The 18,643-nt window shown below is 41.4% G+C and overlaps 1 protein-coding gene across 1 annotated transcript in view; it reads right to left on the bottom strand.

Moving 5' to 3' along the window:
- The window catches only part of LOC124615771 (lysosomal acid glucosylceramidase-like), a 240,052-nt gene that overhangs the window by 166,306 nt on the left and 55,103 nt on the right, over window positions 1-18,643 (bottom strand). The window lies entirely within an intron of this gene.

Raw genomic sequence — 18,643 nt, 5'->3', positions numbered from 1 at the left:
GGTAATAAATAATGCCGGACCCACTGCAAACATCATAAACAAAACCAAAAAGGTGAGAAGAACACTGCCAGTACAAACAGACTATGTTTCTCCTGTGATGAAGCAGGAAACATTGCCAAAAAGTGCCCACATTTCCATGGAAAACAATGAGGTGGTGCACCAAGCAAGCAGAATATTCCCAAGAAATCAGCATACAGAGCAAATGGATCCAAGCTCAACAGTGCTAAGAAATATCCAAATAGTGAAGACCGAAGTGCAAGTTCAAAGGAAGATGATGAAATAGTGGGCATGACAGTGACCAAAAGTTGAGGGGATGCTGATGGAAACATGTGTGTTCTGGATTGAGGAGCATTACATCATTGATTAGTCACCAAGAGATACTACAGGACTTAGGGACAGGCAACTTTGGAGAAGTGAGACTGGCCGATGGGAAAGTTACTAAAATGAATGGTAAGGGAAGTGTTGTCATGAAAGCAGAAAAGTCATGTCGGGGTAAATCAATCCAATTAATTGCCGGGTGAAGTGGCCGTGCGGTTAAAGGCGCTGCTGTCTGGAACCGCAAGACCGCTACGGTCGCAGGTTCGAATCCTGCGTCGGGCATGGATGTTTGTGATGTCATTAGGTTACTTAGGTTTAACTAGTTCTAAGTTCTAGGGGACTAATGACCTCAGCAGTTGAGTCCCATAGTGCTCAGAGCCAATCCAATTAACTGAAGTGCTTCTGGCGGTAGAACTGCATGGGAACTTGTTGTCTGTTAAACAAATGGACAAGAAAGGTGTAGTGGACTGACCCGACAGCCAATCCACTATGATGGGTAGCCGAAAGGCACGCGTTTAAACTCACGCAGGCTGGCGTGAGGTCTGAAACAGGATATGTAATGAATGCTATAAAGAAAAGTACATAGCTGCTGGAATACTTAACTTTAATCCATAATTGGTGTACATTGCTCTTGTACAGATATAATCTCCATTTCAATATAACTTGGTGATGGCGCCTTGCTAGGTCGTAGCAAATAACTTAGCTGAAGGCTATGCTAACTATAGTCTCGGCAAATGAGAGCTTATTTGTCAGTGAATTGTTGCTAGCTACGTCGGCTGTACAACTGGGGTGAGTGCCAGTACGTCTCTCTAGACCTGCCGTGTGGTGGCGCTCGGTCTGCTATCACTGACAGTGGCGACACGCGGGTCCAACGTATACTAATGGACCACGGCCGATTTAAAGGCTACCACCTAGCAAGTGTGGTGTCTGGCGGTGACACCACAAAAGGAATGTGCATTAGATTAAAAAATGGTGATGTTAATGTGTCTATTGGTGGAGATGCAAGTGTTGAGTAGAAGATCATCTGTCAGTGATGTCAATTTAGTGCAGTGTGAATATTACAATGTGAAAAACAATACAGAGATCCGGAATGAAGTTTTCACTCTGCAGCGGAGTGTGCGCTGATATGAAACTTCCTGGCAGATTAAAACTGTGTGCCCGACCGATACTCGAACTCCGGACCTTTGCCTTTCGCGGGCAAGTGCTCTACCATCTGAGCTACCAAAGCACGACTCACGCCTGGTACTCACAGCTTTACTTCTGCCAGTATCTCTTCTCCTCCCTTCCATACTTTACAGAAGCTCTCCTGCGAACCTTGCAGAACTAGTACTCCTGAAAGAAAGGATACTGCGGAGACATGGCTTAGCCACAGCCTGGGGGATGTTTCCAGAATGAGATTTTCACTCTGCAGCAGAGTGTGCGCTGATATGAAACTTCCTTCGCAGGAGAGCTTCTGTAAAGTTTGGAAGGTAGGAGACGAGATACTGGCAGAAGTAAAGCTGTGAGTACCGGGTGTGAGTCATGCTTCGGTAGCTCAGATGGAAGAGCACTTGCCCGCAAAATGCAAAGGTCCCAAGTTCGAGTCTCGGGCGGGCACACAGTTTTAATCTGCTAGGAAGTTTCAGTACAGAGATGTCCCACAATGACAAAACATATCAACCAGTGGAAAATGGAGCAACACCCAGACGGCAGAAATTTTGTGGCACTAAGGACTTGGACACAGAGAAGCTTAATCCGAAGTATGTGGAGTCACTAAGTAAAAAGAAAAATATGAAGTGTGTGTGTAAGCAAAAATGAAAAGACTGTCTTTCAAACCAAGCCAAATTACTACTGAAAATGTTCTAGAAGTGTTACATAATGATGTGGGCTATATTAGACAGACCTCCTTAGGTGGAGCACATTACTATGCTACTTAACTAGATGATCACTCGAGATATTTGGTAGTGAAAGTGCTAAAGCATTAAAGTGATGTTTTTTACTCTTGTGGAATTTAAGGAACGTGTAGTGTGTGAGACAGGGAGAAAACTACAAAGTTTCCAATTGGACAATGGGACTGAGTACATCAACAGCAAATTTGAACAGTTGTTCAAGGAAGAGGCATATTACACTGGAAAAGCACAGTTTACTCCCCCCTTCCACAGAAAATCCGAGCACCTGAATAAAACATTTTTATCCATTGTGATGTGTCTACTGTTAGAAAATAGTTTGCCCGACACCTTTTGGGGAGAAGCTCTGATGTTAGCCTGCTACATCCAAAATAGATGCCCAACGAGATCCCTTGGTGGAAAAATCCTGTATGAAGTCTGAAAACAAAGAACTTATTAAAGAAGTCTTGAAACTGCTCAAAGTGTTTGGCTGCAGAGCCTGGACAAGCACATTGCCATCTGACAAGCTTGGGAAACAGGCTGAAGTATGTGTTTATATTGGAGTAGAATCAGGATCAAAAGGATATTGTCTGTAGATCTCTGGACAAAGAAAAATTCTTTTGAGAAGAGATGTCATATTTGACAAGATAGTATTCCCTCTGAAGGCTACAGTAAACAAAGAACTCTGTCTCCCATGGAAAGTAATCACGAAGCAGATGGCAACAGCTAATCTACACAGCAATGAATTGACAGCAAAACGCCAGTATGGTGAGGTTGAGCTTTCCTGATCTATCAACGGAGGGCAACAACACACCACCAAGGGGAGCAGAACCAGTAGCAGACGATGCATTTGAGTCAACAGCAGTATGGAGAGATGGGAGACCATCCAGGATTGGAGAAGAAAATGGTACTGTAGTGAAGGCAGTGCAGTTACCAGCAATGGAGATAGTGATATGTGTGAGGAGTGCGATACCATGTTGGAAAGTGGGATTTATAGTGCAGTTATTGAAGCAGGATTACAATGGTTTTCATGTCTGGGGAAACCAAAGAAGTGTGGTTCGTGTCACCTCTTCTTATTTTTTTCCCCCCTCCCTATCACACGTCAAGCGAATCCGTCTTATCCAACATCAGTAGAAGAGGCTTTAGCCTCACTTCACTTGGAAGAGGTGTACAGCCATTGAGTCTGGGATGAGTAGCCTAAAACTTGTCAACAGATCTAAACCTGAACGTCTTATAGGCAGTAAGTGGGTACTTACTACTAAGACAAACAGAGAAAGTGAGTTTACTAAATTTAAAGCAAGGTTAGTAGCTCTGGGTTATAGCCAAATATTCCGAGTAGATTATTGGGAAAGCTACAGTCCAGTAATGAGATGAAGTACCTTGAGGATTCTGATAGAAATTGCAGTAGTCAGTCCTTGGAAAATCAAACACATTTATGTAGAAACTGCTTATCTCAATAGCTTCTTAAGTGGCGCTGTTTTCATGGAACAACCAGAATTATTTAGTGTGGGGAATAAAGTGTGTTTATTGAAGAAGAATTTGTACAGGCTTCACAAAGCAGGTAAGGACTGGAATGATTTTTTTATGGTTTGTGATGAAAAAGCTAGGTTTGAAACAATGTGAAAAGGACCCTTGTGTATTCTTCTCTAATCATTTGATCATTAGGATTCATGTTGATGATGTGGTTGTAACATGTGAGGAAGAGTGGACTGAAAAATTCAAGAATGTTTTGAAATCTAACATTAGCATTTAATAAAGGGATGGCATATTGATTATTTTAAGACTTAAGCTTGAGCAGTCTCAACGGCAAATGAAATTAAACAATACTAGTTACATTCAGCAACCACTGAAAGAGCTCAAAATGCATGACTACTAGTACATAGCTACACCAGTAATGACAACCATTTGGTGACTAAAAATTGTACCAAAAGGCTGTGGGTTGTTTTTCATGTATATCCACATGTACTCGACCTGATATTGCCTTTATTGCAGGAAGGTTGAGTCAGTTCAAATCTAAACCAAGTGTTTCTCACTGTGTCAGAGTAAAATGTGTGTTTCGCTTTCTGCAGCAAATCTTCAATTTGAGCTTATGTTTCAATGCCAGTTGTTCTGATCTTAGTGCATTCAGTGATATTGAACGGGCAAATCACCCAGCTGAGTCTAAGTCTGTAACAGGGTACACAATTTTGGTAGCTGGAGCAGCAATCAGCTGGGAGAGTAGAGGGCAATCCACTGTAGCAACCTCCACAGTAGAAGCTAAATTACATTGCAAAATTAGAGACATGTAATGAGGTGGAATGGTTTGCAGATTTTTAAAATGACATCAAGTATTCTGAACTTGTTAGACTACCTTGCAGATCAATCCTGACAACAGACATGCCATTGATATTACCAAGAAAAAGGCGGTATCAGAAAGAAACAAACATTTCCGTGTGTGTTAACGTGAAGTCAGGCAGGCTGTCTTGGTTGGATTTCCAGTGAATGCTTCTCTGTATGTGCTTATTTGGTGCAGTTCGAGTAGGGTGCGAAAAGCGTGTGTGAAAAGGAAGTAACGTGACGGTGGTGCCATTCTGTGTGCTGTATGTGTATGTTTTGCGTAATAACATTTTATCAAGAATGATGTGTGTGTTTTAATTCAGCCGCCCACCCTCGTCCATGTGTCAATACCTGCTGCACACGTGAAAATTACGGCACAGTCTCAAAGGTAACTAACGCGCATGACCGGTACAGTGTGTATTTAAAGCGGAACTGATTTCCATCTTCATAGAGGCACTTCTAGCGCTACTCTATGTGACTGGCGCGAAATTTGAATAGGTAACATGTATCCGATATAGAAATATGCGTACCAACTTTCGTTCATGTCACACGCAACTCCTTCGCGGTGTTGAATTTTTTTTTCCGCCAGTGTAGCAACAAACAGTATGATGCATCCTATTTGCTCCGGATTACTTGTCAGGATGACAAGTATGTATTCGCAACCATTTACGAGTGGGCTCTTGAACTAACTTTAAAAATCATTTTCTGAGAATGCGTTCAGTACGATTTCGAACAACGTTTTATGCAAACCACAGACTTAAATAATGTATTTTCATCAAAATATCGAGGGTGGATTGGAATCACCACGAACTATAATTGTATGAGTAAGAGTTGGCTATCTTTTTGAAATTAAACTCGTATTTTCTTTGAACTATTCAGAAACTGTATCATCTGAGTCGAGGGATCGGTAAAAGAAACCAATTATTAATTTATTCCAGTTGTCAACTATAACACCTACCCATACTAAATCACGGGAAATAGCTACTTCACTAGGGTGTAAACTACTTCTGACATCAATAAGCACTCCACTCTGTGTAATCTATCCTTTCTGAACGCGGTTTGGCCCTTCCTAAAAATTTCAGCTGAACGTAATTCCGGCTTTAGTCAGCTTTTCGTAGCTTACCTCTAAAGATTTGAGATTCAGTGATTTTTGTTAGCGCATGGAACTCCGGTTCTTCCCCGACACATCTACAACAGCTAACTGAACGCATTCTCGTAAAATGATTTCGAAAAGTTAGTTCAAGAGTCCACTCTAAATGTAACTGGTTGCGAAAACATACTTCACACCCTACAGAGAGCATCGTGACAGATATAGGGATTAATGTCGTTGTAGCTAAACTGACTTCCAAACCCATCAAAAATAAAACACAAAATGCATGTATCCAAAAAAAAAAAAAAATCAGATAAAAATTGGCTTGTCACCTTCCTAAGCGACAGTCTGCGCCTTCCAAGCTGTCTGTGTAAGCGTAGACCAGATATGGTCTAAATTCGAAGAAATAGTATCGACGGCAATTGAGAGATATATACCAAATAAATTAACAAAGGATAGTACTGTTTCCCCACGGTAAGCAAAACAGGTCACAGCAGTGTTGCAGAAGCAACGAAAATTCATGCCAAATTTAAAAGAACGCAAAATTCCCTAGACTGAAGCAATTTTACAGAAGTTCGAAATTTAGCACGAGCTTCAATGCGAGATATTTTAATAGTTTCCATAACGAAACTCTCTCTAGAAATCACAGAAAATTCAGAGCGATTCTGGTAGTATATAAAGTACCGGTACTCTAGCGGCAAGATGCGATCAGTACCTTCACAGCGCGATAACAGTTATGTTGATACCAGTGCCACTAAAATACTGTTACTAAACATGGTTTTCCAAAATTTCTTCACAAAAGACGACGAAGTAAATATTCCAGAATTCAAATCAAAGAAAGCTGTCAACTTGGGTAACGTAGAATCAAGTATCCTCGGCGTAGCGAAGCATCGTAAAACACTTATCGTATCAGTAATAAAGGCAACGCCTCCAGTCTCGACTCTATACCAGTCAGGTTCCTTTCAGAGTATGCAGATACTATAGCTCCTTACATGGTAGTCTTATACAACTGTTCGCTTGTAGGAAGACCTATACCTAAAGACTGGGCAGTTGCAAAAGTCACACCAATACCTATGAAAAAAAATAGGAGTAACCCGCACAATTACAGACCCGAATCACTAACCTCGATTTGCAGCAGGATTTTGGAACATATACTGCGTTTGAACATTCTAAACAACCTCGAAGAAAACAATTTATTGACAAGTAGCGGACACGGGTTCAAAAAACAAAATCGTTCTTTTGAAACACAACTAGTTCTTTATTCTCATGAAGTAACTAGTGCTATCGACAGGGGATGACAAACTGATCCATATTTTTAGATTTCCAGAAGGCTTTTGTCAACCTTTCTTCACAAGCGTGCCCATGAAACATCGTCTCCTTTACTGACAGGATTCAAGATTGTCTCAGGAAAATCACAGTTCGTAAAAATTGACTGAAAGTCGTCGAGTAAAACACAAGTCATATCTGGCGTTTCGTCTTACATTATTTGCAGATAGAGCGAAGTCAGCCACATGGGTATCTAAAGTAGTCCGCTAAATTTGGTTAAACGATAAATAACATAAATCAAAGGCTGTAATTTGAGCTAAATACTTAGGGATTACATTTACGGATAACTTAAATTGGAAAAATTACATGGATAATTTCGTGGGCAAAGCAAACCAAACACTGTTATTTATTGGCAGAACACTTAAAAGATGGAACTGGTCTATTAAAGAGACTGCTTAATACTACGCTTGTCGGTCCTCTTCTGGAATATTATTGTGCAATGTGGGATCTGCATCAGAAAGGATAGACGGAGGACATCGAGAAAGTTCAAAGAAGAATAGTTCCTTTTGAATTATCGAGAAATAGGGGAGAGAGTGGTAGGGTTTGGGGTGCAATCATTAAAACAAAGGCAGTTTTCGTTGCAGCAGGACCTTCTCATGAAATGTCAATCACCAGCTTTCTCCTCAGAGCGTGAAAATATTTTGTTGCCGACCACCTTCTTAGGGAGAAATGATCATCGTAATAAAAGAAGAGAAATCAGAACTCCAGAGAAAGATTTAAGCGTTCTTTTTTCCCACACGCTGTACGATATTGGAACGGTAGAGAAGTAGCTGGCCAGGCACTTAATTATGAATTGCAAAGTAATCATGTAGATGTAGAAACATGTTTCCAAGAACATTGTAATATTTTATGAGATTTGGCTAAAATATGAAATTTTAACATTATCATACCTATTAATTTTTGCCGACACTACTTCTTGTTCTGCACTTCAAAGTCTTCGCTTTTCACTGTTGCTTTCAGTTTATGCTGAGACAGTTTTCGACGAAAGTCTTTGGACTTTATGAACAAGATGGGGTATACTTTCTAGGTTTTGCTTTTGAAAAAATGTAGGCAGTGTTTGTGAAAATGTGTGTGCTGAAATAAGAAGATTAAAATAAATAGCTGTTGTAAACCGGAAATTTAATTGTTCAAACAAAGCCAGTGTTCGTGAAAATATGTGTGCTGAAATAAGAAGATTAAAATAAATAGCTCTTGTAAATTGGAGATTTAATTGTTCAAACAAAGCCAGTGGTAACCCCCAAGACCCCTTTTTATAGAATATTACACAGCAGAAGAAGAGACCCAGGTACCGAAGCCAACATGAAAAGATAATTAGCAAATTATTACTGTAATGTAATGGATCCTACCTTTAACCTAGGAAAGAACTGCAACCAAATGAGACACATTACGCAGCGATGTTATTATGAAGAAATAATTCAAGGGCTAGCTGGAGTGGCCGAGCGGTTCTAGGCGCTTCAGTCTGGAACCGCGTGACCGCTACAGTCGCAGGTTCGAATTCTGCCTCGGGCATGGATGTGTGTGATGTCCTTAGGCTAGTTAGGTTTAAGTAGTTCTAAGTCTAGGGAACTGATGACCTCAGATGTTAAGTCCCATAGTGCTCAGAGCCATTTGAAACATTTTTGAATAATTCAAGGAGTTATTGTGGAACATTTAAGGGAGGGTTCATTGTGAGACCTTGGTGCCAACTCAGTATTATCATCATTCATCCGGTGCACGGTTAGCTGACAGCACAGCGCATACCTGATCTGTCTTTCACTATATCCATTCTGACGAAAGGTGACCTCAAGATAAGCTAACTCAGCTGAGAAACTCTCAGGGTCTGAAATGATGTGTGACCTGGAAATCAAGGTCCAAAGTCTCTCTTCATACTGAGCTCGATAGTGACAACTATCAGCCTTTATATACAAGTCTGTTTGAGTAGGCTTCCTATGAACAGCATGTGCCAACATACCTTCAACCTTCCCTCTGACTAATACATCCAGGAAGGGAAGGCAGACATCCACTGAATATTTGCATTGGTTGAATTCAGATATTCTAAAACAGTGTTCAAATTCTCACTGCAACGAGGCCAAACAGCAAAAGTATGGCTATACATCTGAAAAAAACACGCTTGTTTCACAGCTACCAACTCCAAGGCACGTTCCTTGAAGCCTTCCATAAACAAATTTGCAAACCTAACCTCACTTAACCGTAACGAATCAGGCAGAGAAATTCAAGTGAAGAGAGAGAGAGACCACAACAAAACTAACTAGAATATCAGAGTCATGTAAACGAATTACCTTTAACCTACAGTAGTAATCCGCCGTGTTGTTAAAGTGATGCTCACAGAATAGCAAGGTGTTTTACTAAGCAATATGTCGGAGCACCAGTGTTACTTACAAATGGACAAGGAAGAACACCTTCTTTCTGAATCTTCGGAAGGCCATATAACATTGGGGGAACAGCACTATAAGTATTAAGACTCTTGATAGCATCCTCTGAAAACGGACTTTTCTTCAGGAGGTTATTAGGTTTTCTCTTAACACCTTTTGCGGGGTCAGCACCGATCCTACAATATTCTGAATCTGTAAACACTGCATCATCTGAATGCAATCCTGTTTGTCCAAAACTACTGTAGCATTGGCCTTGTCCATAGGTAAAATAACAATATCCAGACTGTAAAGTAGCCCACTCTGCTGTGGTTACATTACTCTTGGGTTGATATGCCCAGTCAGCATATGATATGTGTCCTTCCTAGCCTCTTCAGCAGCCTCAGGAGGTAATTTAAAAACAGCCTTTTCAACAAAATAATAAAATCAATCACTGGCAAACGACTGGGCTTCGGAGCAAAATTTAAACATTTCCCTGCAAAGGATAAAACTTTGTCGTCAAAACGTTTCTACATGAGATTTATCACCGAACGTCGAGGTACAGCATTAGACTGTGAGCCACGGAAATGTTCAAACTTCGTCAAATACCGGTAAGTTACAGATTGAAATTCCCATTCATTCTGCGACCATGAAGCACCATCTAGCCAATGGCAAGAAAAAGCTGACATTTTTGAAGCAGTCATTAAATGAAGTCGAAACAATTCCTTGGAATCAAAATCCAATTGTAACAAGTGTAATGGATGCTTTTATGAACAAGAATGGTGTTCTGATGTATCGTGTAGAAAAACGCTACTCCATTGGTCCTATTATATGGTTGGTGTGAGCATCACGTTAAGGGCTCGGTGGATTTCTTTCGTCGGTTAGAGGGAATGCATTTCACTCACTCTGATATTCTGCTAAGTTATGATATAGTCTCTCTCTTCACTTGTGTTTCTCTGTTTGTTCCGTTACAGTTAATCAAGGTTAGGTTTGGTGTCGAAATGTGTGGACTTACACCTGCTTTTTATTCAGTGGCCAGTACTAAAGCAGACAGATGGAGTTGCAGTAGGAAACCCATTGTCACCTCCTATTGCAACTTTGTTTATGGAAGACTTCGAGGAACGTGCCATGGAGTCAGCAGTTTTGAAACATGCACGTATTTTCAGATGTATAGACCTTACTTCTGCTGTGTGGCCTTATGGCAGTGAGAATCTGAACAGCCTTTTAGAACATCTGAATTCAATCCCACCAAATATTCAGTGGATAACTACCTTCCCTTCCTGGGTGTGTTAGTCAGGAGGAAGGTTGATGGCACGTTGGGCATTGCTGTTTATGGGAAGCCTACTCACACTGATTTGTATCTACAGGCTGATACTTGTCACCATCAAGCTCAGCGTGAACCCATCTTGAGATCACCTTTCCTCGGAATGGATATAGTGAAAGATAGATCAGACATATGTTGCACTATAGACTAACTGTGCACCAATCGAGTTATGATTACACTGAGTTCCCACCGAGGTCTACGACCTTTCTGCCTTGTGCAGGGAGCATTTCCAATAAGACTGGTCGTAATTTGTAGAAATATAACGTGGAATGTATTTTCCGACCTCCATCTAAAATTATGGTCCTTTTAGATTCCGTTAAGAATGATCTTGGTTTGTGTAAAACGAGTGTCTATTTTATTCCTTGCAGCTGTGGCATGTCATACAAGGGCTGGAACTTAAATAGTGGCAACTATTTATTCACAACTGATACAAAAGACTTACATGTTTGCACCTGTTACTGTCCTTCAAAGTAGTCACCAGCGTTGTGTAGAACCAGCGATGTGGAAGGCGTAGTATACTGTTAGCGGAGCCTGTTCTGTTGGTGGTGCGAATGGAATGGTCTACTGCCTGTCGAATCTCTGGAACAGTTCTGAAGCGAATGCCACGAAGTGGTTCCTTCATCTTCGGAATCAAATCAAAATCACAAGGACTTAAGTCCGGTGAGTATGGTGGATGGTACAGTACTTCTCAGTACCATCGTCTGAACAGAGCAGCCACAGCTTCCGCTGTATGCGCCACCGCAGTTCGTGCAAAATGATGGGTGGGTTGCGCAGAGAGTGTCGCCGTTTCTTTCGCAAAGCTGGTCGCAGGTGATGCTCCAAAAACGAACACTGCGCATCGGTGGTCTGCCGTTAGGATAACACCATCACAGTCGTACACGAGAATCACCATAACTTTCACCATACTGGGGCTCTGATGCACTTCCGTCCTTCGCGGCGACCCATAATGACGCCATTCATTGGATTGGCGTTTCAGTTTTGGCTCGTACGATGTGGCCCATGTCTTGTCCAGTGTTACGATACGGCGTAAGAAAGCCTCTCCTTCGCGTTCATAGCGCTCCAAGTGCGTCTGAGCAGTGTCGTAACGCATCCATTTCTGCATTTCCGTCAAGTCATGCGGAGCCCATCGTGATGTAAGTTTTCGCAGGCCCAGGCGTTCCTACAGGATGCGAAGCACAGTCGTATGCGGTAATCCGGTTTGGGGGGGAGCTCACGAATCGTATGGCGTCGATCACTGTCCACTAAGGCGGCAACAGCATGCACTTCTTCTTCAGAGACGCTAGGACGACCTGCCCGATGCATGTCTGCCACAGTTCGCCGACCTTCGTTGAAGGCTTTTACCCACAGTCCTGTACAGCAACGCCTCTTGAAGACCTTGATAACACTGTCGTGCTGTACGACCTCTGGCACATTCAATCTTGATCCAACTACGCCGTTCCTGTTTCGAAAACATAGTGACCCCGTTACGTTAGAACGGTCGCTCGCAATTGACTGTCTCTCCCTCGATCGTGCGCGCGCCGGTGACGTGGGACGGGCGAGTCTATTTGCTCGGAGGTACGGTAGGTATGTCAACAACGTGTGCTGTCAGCGACAGTAGTAGATTCCATTACATAGTGTCTCCACAGCAGTGTTGCCACTATTTAAGTTCCAACCTACGCATATTGGTCAGACTGTCAGGACCGTGGAGCATAAGCGTCACACACGCTTACAACAACCGAAAAAATTGGCAACTGCAGAACATTGTCTTAGCACCGGTCACCCTATCGAATATAACAATACGGAGAATCTGTCATGCATTCCCAGCTATTTGGGTTGTGTGAAAAAGGGAAGTAGTTGAAATTAAATTAGCAAGTAACGTTGTACATAGAGATAGAGGTTTTTACTACTCTCCCTTATCGAAAAACATGGACAGAGTTAGTGCTACCAGGCCTACCTCACTGTTAACGAGCCATTCATGAAGTCAGCTACTGCGAAAGCGATCGTTAAGACATAGTGGAACCACATGTGAAAATCTATTAAACCAAACAGTGTTCCATGAAATACTTCGCTTCGCCATTGTTGATTATGCAATAATATTTCAATGGATAATTTTATTGCCTTACAGTGGGGTAACTGAGAAAAAGGTATTCTTCTAGACATAAAATTAAACTTCTGTAAGTTAATCTGCCGTGTCTTACATTCGAACTTCAAAAAACAGTTTAATAAATGTATGACATGATCCCTGTGTGTGGCGTCACATGCCTCTTGCAGCACCGGATATAAGCACGGCTCTCACTCCCCTGCTTTCCGTTGACGTGTGTGCTGACAGCGTGATAATGTGCTTGCTTCTCATTGCTCGTCTGTTGCATGGAGCGTTGCTTAACCACACAGCCTATCCCTCCCCCCCCCCCCTCTCGCTACTACAAACAACGGCTGAGATGTTTGTGGAACAAAACGTACATTCCTGACGACAACACCGAGAAGGATAATAGAAAACATAAATTTTTTGTACAGAATAACAGGAAGAATACACGATAAAATTTGTAGGTGCTTGAGAATAGTAGGAAGAATACACGATAAAATCTTGAGGAGCATCAACAGCTTTGACCTAAGAATGGGCGATTAATTATAGTCAATCGATTAATCGTAATTGTTCTGGTAATCGGTTAGGGAAATACAGATGTTTCTTTCACGTCAATTAACTTTACCTAATCGATTATCATTATCATTAGTTATTGCAAGTTTTTACGTTTTTCCTTTAATGCATATTGAGTGTTGACATGTCTATAGCTTAATTACGGAAAAAACGGCACTGAAGCAGTGTGTCCAGTTCTGCGCAGTGTGATTCAAAAATATCTGGGAGTAGTGGCTTCCTGTGTTCAGTCTGAAAGACTTTTCTAAGGAAGGGGACAGGGGGACAAAGCAACATAGGGCTACTTGTCCCCCTCCCCTCCTCCCTGGAATCTGTGGTAGAGTTTTATTCTTATGTTGAATGGATAACCATCTGTTCTCTGGAATATAATATGATAAATTTTTGTGACACACATAAAATTTAGTTCTTATGGCTTGATCTTTTTCGAAACTCACCAACTAATTAATATCATAATGGCAATTTTCAGAGCCTTCCCCCCCCCCCCCCCCCCCCGCCCCCACCCCTTGCTGGAAAAATTTCTGCAGACGCCGATGTACAGCAACAGTTTGCCATTTGGTCCAATCTGACATGTCGATAGAGGCCTTGAAATTTTTTATACAGGAACGATACACCGAAAGAAAGACTCTGTCAAAATTTTGGCTGTTAAGACGCATTGCAAGTAGTTAAAAACGTTGAAAACTGGCAAATTCGTTACTGGCCAGGTGCTTTGTGAACAGGAACGATACACCGAAAGAAAGACTCTGTCAAAATTTTGGCTGTTAAGACGCATTGCAAGTAGTTAAAAACGTTGAAAACTAGCAAATTCGTTACTGGCCAGGTGCTTTGTGAATTGTACACCCCCTACCGGAGCTGTAGCAGACTGCACATGTGCAACATGGCAGAGACATATCCTTCGCTGACTGTGCATAAGTTATGAGATAACGCGGCTCGATGCAATCGTCATTTGGAAAGAGAATACAGTTTTCAGTTATACCTCAGAAACAATTTTCAGCAGTTATTGTTCATTCAAATATGCAGCTCATTTGGTATCTATATTAATGAACACTTGTTTTTGTGCTAGTATAAATGTTAACAATGGAGATAGAACTCAGCTAATACCATTAAAACCAACATGAAGCCCTAAACTTGAATAAATAACGTGAACATTTGTTCTTTAGATGGGTTTTCTTGAGATATGAACCATGCAGAGATGCTTATGAGAGACAAATCGCCATTATCGATGGAGACCTACGCAACTGGGCCCTCTGAACCGCAAATAAGATGAACACTGCTGTTTCAGAACATCTTCGGCCTGATTAAGCAGATTCAAGAAATCATACAATACAGGAAGTCGCAAAACAACCAAGTTTACTTCAGCTACAAGTGAAGAGAAAGTGCCATTAATTCATAGCTGATAGCAACAGGACGAAGCTTGCTGATTTTCCCCCGTCTGCTGTGTTTATCGCTGTTGGTTTCGTGAAACAACTGCGAGCAAACCGCACTTTATCATTTCGAGCTGAAAGAAGACAGAGTCTGTTGTGCAATCAAATAATGCTATGGCACAATCAAATACAACAATGACAGTGGCAAGTATGAGTGGATTACTGTTTCCATAACTTTATATTTGTCTTCAGGGACCTCAAGGCAAATTAGGTCCAAAAATAAAAAGGTGCTGTTTAGTAGAAACATTTGATAATCGACCAATCAAAATCTGGAAAAGTAGTAATGTATAATTTTTAACATTTCATTCGAAGGGGTTCCTAACCAGTTGCAGAAACTAATTCATTGCTTTTTGCAATTTTGTCATATGATGACAGTTGGAGACCGTGGCTGTTATTTGAAGACAAATGTTGATGGTGTTGAGACAGGAACCAACCGCAAATTTATTTTCAGTTCCTTTATTCAAAGGGTACCGTTACCGGTTTCGAATCGTTACGATTCATATTCAGACGGTTTCCTTGCTTTCTTTACAACATGGGGCGCGTTTTTTACAGATTAATTGTCCTAAAATATAAATAATACATCATATTAAGGACATCACACAGATAGTTGCGATTTTCATTGGATGTGACTTACGTGAAATGTCGGTTTGGAGTGTTTGTTTTCATAAAATTCGTCCAACAGATATGAATACATTCCCACTGCATTCTTATCGTTGCACACGCAAATTTTTCTCACTGAACACTTCAGATTGCTTTTGTTAGACCTTTGGCCTGGATACAAAGAACCTCTGTCTTTCATACGATTGACAACAAGACTATTGATACAATTCAGATTACACCCAGAATCAACTAAAGAATGTGACTCTCAATAAAGAAGTTTTCGATTGTGGAAAGAATTTTTACAGAAATTATGGGAGAATATAATTTCCGGTAGCTCCATATAATTTGAGGTGTATCAGAAGAATAGTATTCTAAAATTTCGGTCATTTGTGCATTGTCAGTTTACGTCGGTACATTTTACGAACTGCTGTAAGTATGCTCGGTATGTAGCACAATAAGCGAGCAATGGCCAGGACTATTTCTTACTCCAACGCAGTTAGCTCTAATACTAGTTTTTCCTTTAATGTGCCTTAAAGAATTAATTTTACTTTCGTCAGGTGCCTGGTGTAAGGAATTGTTGTTTTCGTCATTCAAATGACACTTCATTTAATTGTGACGACTATAAGGAATAAACAAGGAACTGTATCATTGCTACTAAAATACAAATTATTTAAAAATTATCATAAGAACTGTGCTTAGGACTTGTTATAAAGTGATGTATGTCTAACAAATACTTGATTTCAATAAATTAAAGCCACGATTTATTTTCCTCTGCTAGTTATCTTTTTAAGAATTACAGATGCCGCAATTCAGCTGTCAATACGAACTGCCTCTTATTCAAGACATTAATGACACGGACATTTTTGTATTGGTATAGGTGCTTCAGATTCGCTTGTGTTACTCTGGATGTTAGCGCTACACGACGCTATGCTCTTTTTCACAAGCAATCGCGCACTAGGCAGAAGCGGCTGTACAAACTGTTGCCATGAGTACGATACTGCAGTGCTTGTGTTTTTCTGATTACGATGCAAAGTTTCTTTGGACATGTATGCAAGAACAGGCACTGCGGTGACTACAGCCGTTGTGAAATACACTGAAGCGCCAAAGAAACTGGCATAGATGTGCGTATTCTATATGTAAACAGGCAGAATACGGCGCTGCGGTCGGCAACGTCTATGTAAGACAACAAGTGTCTGGTGCATTTGTTAGATCGCTTACTGCTGCTGCAATGGGAAGTTATCAAGTTTTAAGTGAGATTGAAAGTAGTTTTATAGTCGGCGCACGAGCGATGGGACACAGCATCTCCGAGATAGCGATGAAGTAGGGATTTTCCCGTACGACCATTTCACGAGTTTACAGTGAATATCAGAAATCTGGTAAAACATCAAATCTCCGACATCGCTGCGGTCGGAAAAAGATCCTGCAAGAACAGTACCAACGACGACTGAAGAGAATCCTTCAACGTGACAAGTGCAACCCTTCCGCAAATTGTTGCATATTTCAATGGTAGGCCATCAAAATGTGTCAGCGTGCGAATCATTCAACGAAACATCATCGATATGGACTTTCGGAGACGAAGGCACACTCGTGTACCCTTGATGACTGCACCACACAAAGCTTTACGCCCCTCCTGGGCCCGTCAACACCGACCTTGGACTGTTGATGACTGGAAATATGTTGCCTGGTTGGAAGAGCCTTGTTTCAAACTGGATCAAGCGGATGTTCATGTACAGGTATGGAGACAACCTCATGAATCCATGGACGCTGCATATCAGCTGGGGACTGTTCAAGCTGGTGAAGGCTCTATAATGATGTGGGGTGTGTGCAGTTGGAGTGATATGACACCCCTGATACGTTAGATACGGCTCTGGCAGGTGACACGTACCTAAAGCATCCTGTCTGATCACCTGCATCCATTCATGTCCATTGTGCATTCCGACGGACTTCGGCAATTCCAGCAGGACAATGCGACACCCCACACGTCTAGAATAGCTACAAAGTGGCTCCAGGAACACTCTTCTGAGTTTAAACGCTTGCACTTTCCACTAAACTTCCCAGACATGTACATTATTGAGCGTATTTGGGATGCCTTGCAACGTGCTGTTCAGAAGAGATCTCCACACCCCCGTACTCTTATGGATTTATGGACAGCCCTGCACGGTTCATGGTGTCAGTTCCCTCCATCACTACTTCATACATTAGTCGAGTCCATGTCACGTCGAGTTGTGGCACTTCTGCGTGCTCGCTGGGGTCCTACACGATATTAGGCAGGTGTACCAGTTTCTTTGGCTCTTCAGTGTACATTAAATGAATTCGGAATTGCGAAAAAGGACAACTGTTAGCTGTGGAATGGAATGACGACAATGAAAATGACGTATGGTTGACGATATACGGAAGTATTGCTGTGGCGATGAGTCGCGCACGGGTAGCCAAATGGTGTGGCGATCAGTGTTAAAGCCAGGTTCGAGTCCCGGTCTGGCACAGATTTTCACTGTCGTCATTCCATTCTACAGCTGATGGTTGTCCTTATTCGCAAGTGCGAATACATTTAATGGCTGCCATAGGTAGTTCTTCGTCCAACAAAAACGAGTGACTTCAACAATTTCTAAAAAATACTTGCAGTGTCTTTTAGCAGCTAAAATTATGACAATGCATATCTTCAGTTGTAGTCTTCCTGCTTAAAAATTTCAGGACGGGTTTTGACATGTCAGATTGGACAATTCCCTCAATAGCGGAACACCATTACATAAACTGGTCTTAGTCAGATCTCATCCTGAAAAATTTTGGTTTTTATAAACACATCTATGTTAAAAACAACGATATCAATTAGCTTCACTAATAAATGTTAAGTAGCTAGTATATAGGCCTACATTTCCGCTAAGAATTAAAAAAACTGGTAATTATGCATTTCCAAAAACTGTCCAACTATTGTTAGCTGCAAAAAATGACAAATATAAGTGTGGTAGCATTGCTCTATTCTTTGTATAACAGACCTTTGTATCACACAAAAAAACATTACTTGGGGATTGCTTTGTAAACATAAAAACAAAGACGTAACATAACAATCGAATAACCAATTATTAATTAGGATATAATTAATCACGATTCATATTCATAACAGCACATCCATACTCGACCTGGTTGGGCACCCGAGGAGAACTGAGCCTGGATGTTACATACGAGTTTGTCACTTGATGCTGGACCTTTCCACTATTTATCTTCAGCCTCACAGAGAAAAACAGACACTTGTGTGTTCGTCTTCAATGCATTCCTATACCATTCATCCGATTACAATGAAACTTAAGTGAGTTGTTGTGTGCCCACCTACAATGGTTTCTGTGCGATAGGAACCACACACCACACGTATGGGTGGGGATGACGTAGCAGTTTAACTCAGGAACGT

The sequence above is a fragment of the Schistocerca americana genome, chromosome 5, assembly GCF_021461395.2.
Source record: "Schistocerca americana isolate TAMUIC-IGC-003095 chromosome 5, iqSchAmer2.1, whole genome shotgun sequence".
Taxonomy (NCBI): domain Eukaryota; kingdom Metazoa; phylum Arthropoda; class Insecta; order Orthoptera; family Acrididae; genus Schistocerca; species Schistocerca americana.
This window is presented reverse-complemented; position numbering and strand designations above follow the sequence as displayed.